The sequence below is a fragment of the Glycine soja genome, chromosome 1 (assembly GCF_004193775.1).
Source record: "Glycine soja cultivar W05 chromosome 1, ASM419377v2, whole genome shotgun sequence".
Lineage (NCBI taxonomy): Eukaryota > Viridiplantae > Streptophyta > Magnoliopsida > Fabales > Fabaceae > Glycine > Glycine soja.
The window spans coordinates 4,971,963-4,980,399 of NC_041002.1; positions in this window are offsets into that span (position 1 = coordinate 4,971,963).

Sequence of the window (8,437 nt, forward strand, 5' to 3'; positions counted from 1 at the left end):
CCAGTAGCAAACAATCGCTTGAACCTTGTTATAATTGGAAGGTACCAACAAACCTTTGCTGGACGAGGGTTGTTTATGGGTACATCATAAGGGTTTTCCCCGTCATTCAGTTTGTATCGTGATACCCCACATGTTAGGCAATTCTGCAATTCGGCATACTCTTTTCTGTACAACACACAATCATTACGACAAGTGTGAAAAAGACTCTTGCCCAAGATCGTGTATCATGTCTTCCATTCGATCTTCAGTTTGTACATGTACCTGTTCAGTGTCTGTGGCTGTTGACATTTTTTGTTGTTCACCTTGCCATATCCAATTTGTATAACTTCGGCTAAAGCCATCACAAATTAGATGTGATCTAATGATTTCTAATGAATGACGCCTTCCATTGACACAATTCACACATGGACAGAAATAATTTCCACCCAACACTGGTGCATGTTGTTGCGCAAACTTCATGAAATCTTCAACCCCTTGTTCATACTCATCAGTTATGCGTGGTGCTTGAATCCAACTTTGATTCATGTTTGTTGTTCTATCAGAGCATTTGTGTTATGCTATATGCATGATATTCTCACTTTTTTCATATGAAGGTTAGGTCCTATCCCATTCAGGCCCAACCTTTTTTTGCTTCATTCATATGTACAAGTTAAGTATGTTATCATAAATTTGATGAAATTTCAGCAGCATTTCGCATTGGTCTCCAAGTACACAAAATGAAAGCGGTCACATAAATTTACCACAACCAAGTATGCACCCGGAGAACAAAGCAATATGAAATAAACCAAAATCAAATCAAATATACCACAACATACTTAACCTATAACTATGAATGAAGTAAAAAAAGATAGTTCCCAAACTGTCCAAACGGACAATTCAAGAATCCATACCTCAACTAATCCAAACTATTCGTATTAGTCATGATATGGAATCTCAAACAGGAAACTAGGGTTCACTCACAATGCACATATTTTTTTATGGACAATAATAGTAATTTATTGAACAGCAAACTTACAATCCAAATAAAATTCCTATAAAGTTACATAGCTAGAAAGATGGTTGCGGTAATGGCAACTTCAAATACTATCACTTTTCTCGTGGGTTAACCAACAAAGAGTGACATGTCCAATACATAACTTGTAAATTGCAGGCACGGAAAGCACAACAATGTGTATACAACTGTGAAGCACAACAAATGGTACACACACATCAATAGCGGATGAAAATATAAATAAAATCATACATTGGTAACTGAATTGGCAAACAAATTTTATGATAATACAATCTTAACCATATGCAGAGGTGCATACTTTTATGGCAATAGATTTGTGTCACCCAAGGAATGTTGGAAATTATTAAATGTGCATGGAATAATGAAGAAGGTTACAACTCTGGGTTATAATTGTAATACCAGAGTAGGATTGAACATGCCTTATCTCTACAGATTGGTTGGACGCTCGATCGAGGTGCTTACAATGAGTAGATAGAAATGTATCAAACCATGGTTTTTACGTTCATTTTGAATTCACTGGTACAAAGTTAGTTGGTTTATGAAAGAGTACTCTTCTTCCTGTGTTTCTTCCATTGTAGACGCTTTTTTGATTTGTCTTTTGAGAACTCAATTCCCAATTCCCAATTCAACATTGTTGGCTTCTGAGAACTCAATTCTCAATTCAAAGACACCCTCTGATGAAGACATGTTAGGTTACAATGAAAAAAAGTGAGTGACCCTTTTTTTCTTTGGTTGATGAAAATGGCTAAAGGGAGACAAGTAGAAGCAATTAAGGTAGTGGAAGATGTAGGATGGCTTTGAAAGGTGAATAAGGGTCCTTTATATAGGCAAATACATATATATGTGGTATCCTAAATAATACGAGTTGGGGTTGCTTTTGGTCGTTGCTACTGCATGTAGGCCAAACCAATACTAAATTATGTATAATGATAGATAAGATTCATTTAATTGTGCTAAGATATATTATCCATGTAATTGTGCTGGAAAAAAAATAATGCTTTGACCCGTTTGTGTCTAGTTGTCGAGCAACATATGAAGGCATTCCAGGTGAGCAATATATATGGTATATATATTAGGATAAATATAATGCACCCACTATATATAATGGTTTCAAAAGTGCAGGGGCATTACAAATCAGACAACATATCCCTACTACCAAGAAATAAAATAAAAGGAAAAACATGAAAGAAATGAATGAGAAATATCGTTAATTGATTTTGATTTGTCTATTGAGTGTATGAGAGGAGTGAGTATACGTTATGTAATATTTGATATTTTTAAACTAGTTAAACACAATAAATATTTCTACCACCTCCTGAAATTTTTCTACCATGTTCAGAATCTTACTAGAGTCATGTCTATAATTGATCCGTACACCTTTCAAAAAATAAATTGATCCATATTTGTGCCAACAAAATTTTATGTTACTTTGAGTTGAAACTATAAAAATTGTGAATAAACATTCTTTTCTTAACTCATCAAGATGTTTTTAGGATAAAATTATGATGATTCATCAGACATAAAAGTGAACCTTAATTAGATATAATGAATCCTAATGATACTAGTGAAACCGTGACATCCCACTGATATCCCAATTTTTATAGAATTGTCACTTCATCTTCATGTTTAGTTTCTCTTTCATGTGCAAGTCTCTCTCTAGATCTACAATCTTGATCATGATCAATAATTTTTTCCCATTTAAACTCTGAAATTAATGAATGTTCTTCATGACATTTAATTAATATCAATTATACTGAGGTATTATGAGGTAAAGATTTTTAAAAAAATCCTAATAACATTTTCTAACTGTCTATATCATTTTAAGTTTTATTAAAAATCATAAATTTTGATGGAAAAAACACTTCTAAATCAATAGAGAATAATTATACAAAAAGTGAGATTTATTAAGATTAGTGATTTTTGACAATTTCAATTGATTACAATGAGTAATAGAAAAAAATGTGTCAAAATCAAAGAATGTCACTGACAGTTTTCAAATACAAGTCCACATAATATAGAAGGTTTGGAGAGATATGCAACTTAAGAAGGTCACTAATAGGGATAAGAAAATCCAGGAAAGGCAAGCTACACTGGGTGACATGACTTTGGAGGACTTCTTGGTGAAGGCTGGAGTGGTTGCTGAAGCTTTGCCAAAAAGGGAGTGTGAGTGACAAATATCACCCACTTGAGTACTTGGGAAATTTGTATGTACTCATATAAGTTTATGCTATTTTCATATTTATTGATATAAAATCATGCAATTCCACTCTTTCAAATTATTCTAAATGTGAACTGATTGAAACTGGGTTTCCATATAACAAAACAAACCCCTATACAACTTGGTAACCTCTAAAAGCCATTAAATAAATAAATACAGGTGGACTATGTAATGGAAGTCAAACGCAAAACTCAAGAATGATTCCAGAATTTTCTTAGGCTGAAAAGGTGTTTAGTGATATGAAGATATGAAGAATGACACTGCAGAATTGAAGATGGAAGCTACAGTCAGTAAACTTGTGTTAGAAGATGCAGAAACAAAGCTTAGAATTTATAGGAACAAATCGGCCATGATTGCAAGGCTTTTTCCTGGGACAACAGATAATGCAGTGAAGAATCACTACCATGTTAAAATGGCCAGGAAGTATAGGGGACAATCCAGTGCTTACAGGAGGAGGAGAATGAGCCAATCTGTGTACAAAAGAGTGGATCAAAATCCAACCTTTGTTTGCAGCAGTAGAGATAATAATGCCTCAACCACAGAACCAGAACCAGAATCATTGCTTTCCTATTACCCCAATCTCAATGACCGTGGAGTAGCAATTGTGCCAATAACATGGCTTGTTTCCCATCCTTACATGGAGTAGCTGCTGATACCACTGGTGGAGATGTTGACTTTGGCTCAAATGTTTCTCCACTAAACATGACTAGAGGTAGAGAAGTAATGTCAAACACCACACATGTTGGCTTGTGTGCTGAAGCTCAACAACAAGCACCATTTGATTTCTTCTCTGGTGTGTGATTTCTTTCCTTCATTATACTTTCTAATTAGAAACCCTTTTATTCCTTCAAGCTGCTACCATATAGGTCTCTCACTTCCTTAATTCTCAAGCATTAACTGTTGTTTTCTTTCTTTTAATTCCAATCAAGTCTTATGTATTCTTTTCATAAACCTTTGATGCAAGTCATATATATCTTTGTGTTGCCTTAAATTTTCTTAACAAACACAAATGAAGGAAGGCTTAACTTAGTGGGTTTCCTATTAACCTAGATACACTATTTAGCCTTAGATGAATCATTAATGCTAGTCCTAGTGATACAAGCTATACTTAGGACACAAATTTTTCTTCTTTAATCTTCAGTCTTCAACCTTGACTTTATACCTTTTTTGTTGTATTTGTAGCAAGAAACACAAATATAATAAGTAACGACATAAGTGGGAGAAGGCCATACATACCTCCAAAGGGAAGCAAGAAGTACTTTATTGGAATCCTTAACAGACGGAACACGGTTTACAAGTACTACTTACAAACAATACAAAATATTTAACAGCACAGTATGGGTAGAGTTGTGTAATGAAAAATAATTCCTACACACAGACAACATATGCATTTGTCATCCACATACATGTGCACATGGCTTTGGAAGTAACCACATTAATTTCCTTTGATCAAACACTGGTTTAATTTGGTTTTATCATAAACGTTGGTCATGTTTTGTTGAGGTTTTATTGTCAACAAAGGACAAAACAGAGACAGACAGAGGGTGACAAGGGGATTTTATTGTCAGCTCCTCCTTTTTGATAAGTAAAATTTCTTAATTTAATCTGCCATGTACTCAAATCAGCCATTTATGGAATAGAGAACTATTCCTCAACTGGCTCCAATATAGCATCCTCAATTGATGGCTATCATAATTTGACTCCAGAGCTTTCACATCAGGTTGGTAGTATATACACACCTCAAATTCTGTTCCAAATTACTTTTAGTCAAAAGTTTAGTGTTTTACAAAACTAAATAAACTTTATTTAATATGCAAATATAATAGCGTGTTTGATTGCACGTTTCAGATGTCATTTTTCATGTTTAATCAGAAGGTAATAGTTATAGCTTTCATTGAGCTAAATTAATGTGATTTTTCTATTTTTTGATGAGTTTCCAAACATACACTTAATTCTTCTAGCACACATGTATTGTAGGTTATAAGGGCCACAAATATTTGTCAAAGGGAGAGTCTAGGATTGGTAGAGGAAAACAAAAGCTTGATGGAAACAAGAATGCATGCATTGAGACAATGTCTAAACCAAAACATGTGTATGGAATCAAAGTTAAACAAGTTCAATGGCTTCTGAGGTGTTCTTTGTGCAATGAGGAGTGTTACCTCATTGCTTCTAATGATTTTGCTATATGGGGTTGCATATTGTTGGTCTTCCTCATGCTTTGGCCAACAACGGTATGAAGGACATATGGTTTTTGGATGAGGCTTTGTTGTTTCTCTGGCAACATTACAGCAGAAAGTTGCACAGGAGATTGGCCAGAATAATGGCCAACGAGGGATTCTGCTTCTTGAATTCCAACAAGCAAAGATTGCCATGGAGGAATTGAAAGTGGAGTTGGAGAGAATGGTGGGTTATGATGCACAATATGAGATCCAAGCAAAAGTTGACAACTTGAAACATTGCTTTGGATTGTTGAGATGTGGGGTTGAGACTATAACAAGACAACTTGATGATTTCTTTGATGAAATTGTGGAAGGAAGGAAGATGTTGTTGAATATGTGTAGTCATAAGTAGATGTATATTATTTGGTTTAATGAAGCCATAGCACATGTGGAAAAATACTTGAGAGCAAAATAAAGCTCTTTAAGGGGAAATAAAAAAGGAAAAATTAAGTTGAAAAATGGAAGTAGTGTCGTAAATTTTTCTGGTCTTCCCTTTCTTCATTATTTGCTGAGTTGATAGTCAACTAATGTACAAGCCGGCTTTGGTGTTGAGGCCTTGAATAAGCTTTTCCAATTAAGGCCAAAGAAAAGAGAAAAAAAATTGCAAAAGAAATGAATGTGATGCTTGCTTTGAAGTAAAGCAATATTACTGTTGTCATACATGAGAAACCAGAATTTTAAGATGCCAATGCATTCAAGTATAAGAGAAACAAACGTCTTTCTATACAGGTAGTATTCTTTTCCTGTATTAGGTACATGGGAAAGAAATACAAAAAAGATAGATGATATTTGATAAAAAAAAATGATGCTTTTTCTTTAGCAATGGAGTCAAGTCGAATCTTTTGTCAAGGTTAACTAGGGATCAATATGCTTCTACTATGTATTTGTTAGAGAATTTCCACTCAATATCCCAATATTGAATAAAAAATTTATTGTCAAGATTTCCACTCAATATCTAAATATCCCAATAGGCCAATTGAGACATAGCGGATGGTTGTTTTCGATGAATGCTACTATTTGTGGTGAGATTTTTGGGTGCTGAAATGAAGAAAAAAATAGCTGAATAGGGAAACCAGGAACTTCAACAAGTGTTCCCTGCCACTTCCTTGTCCCACCCTTGAATTCCCAGTTAACTTGACAACAACACAACAAGATAAATACATGAATGAAATGGTACCTTGTAGTCTTATTTTATTTTGATCAATTTTCATGCTTATTCTGATTAATTTCCTTTCCATTTTATGAATCAGGATTAAAGCAAACAAAGAAAAGATGCAGATTAAGGTGGCTAAATTTTGTAGTACTTCATTTCTATCACTTAATGACCCAGATAAAATGAATCCTGAGCCTAACAGTGTTGGACATGAGGGGGTGTATTGGCTAAATTTTGTAGTACTTCATTATCCTAGATTTCCATTAAATAAGCTACCCACCATATCATTCACGCACCAAGCCCAAAAAGTGTTGGGCATGAGGGGGTGTATTGGGTAAAACCCAAGTCCCCCATTGGCTAGAAAAAAAGACCAACATAGCTTTTGGAATTGACTTAAACCCAAACATACATTGTAAGTATCCCAAAGATCTATTTATTGACCCAATATCCAAAAACCCTAATAAGCTATTTCTATTCTAAGATGGAATAAGATAATCCAAACACCCTAATAAGATCCCTAAATAAAAACAACAATAAATAATCCCAGATGAAAGACACTAATTGTGAAATTAAAAACCTTAAACAGCAGCCCAATGTACATATGTGATATTAACAAATGGTACAGTTACAACAATTCTTGTAGACCAAGTAAATAGAAAATTTAAATAACAAGAACAAACCTTGCTCCACGGCCCTGCCTTTTAGGAAGGTATAGTTTGCTTGTCCCCCTACACATCATTAGTAAAACAAAATATCATGACAGTAGTTCACAATGAAAAAATGATTAGCTCTTCTATATCCATGAACATAAAGATATATAATATACCTCATCACACTTCTCAAAATATGGATTATCTAATTAATCATATTCAGGTATGAAAGCAACTTGCATTTGGTACAATTTGTCCCCTTCAACACCTTTGAACAATGGGTGAGCCTGGACACAAAGATGACCAACCAGTTATTGGTTACTATACTAACACATTCCTGTATAAACTGTAGAACTTAGAAAAGAACACATCACAACACCTTTATTTCATCAGCTCCTTTGGTTCCAAGTCTCTGCTCCACATTACATAGGAGTCTACAAATAAGATCCTTTGTCTCTGTTGAAAGTTTAGCTTCTTCGGGAAATTTTAAAGCAGTTCTCCAACTAATATCTGCGTATTGAAGGTGAAGTAAAATAAGATCATAATTGATGAAGACAGAAATCCATACAATAAAAGGAATCCATTGAAGCAATCAACATGGACACATTATAAATATTGGATAACTATGAAATGTCATCTATTACTATTGTTATTACTATAAAATATAAAATCCTAAAACTGGCAATAGAAGCATAATACAAAATATTTTACATGCAACAAATAACTATAAGAAGGGGGAACAAGTAAACAGTATCATAAGAAAAGAAAGAAAAAAAATTGTACACCAAGAAACCATCTCAGTTTTTTTTTTTTGAAACTTTCATAAATCAATAGTCTATAATTGCAGCCTCCTGACAAATTCAACATTTCTAAGCGTTTCTGAACTTTATGCCATTTGTTACATTATTTTCTCTAAAAAAGATGCAATCACAATTTTCCATTTAACCAAGAGCAACATTCTTAGTTATGGACTAGGATTTCAAACCTCTTGACATTTTCTGTAAGACATTAACCACATAATATTTTAAATCATAATTACATTATAAGGTTCAATGAAGTAATAATTATTTTGGATTAGGTCATCTGCACTTATGTGAAGATGTAGTTGAATTTAGTTTGACACTTATTTAGAATTTGAGACTCACAATATGCTATATAATCACCAGTTAATGGTGTGACATTTCA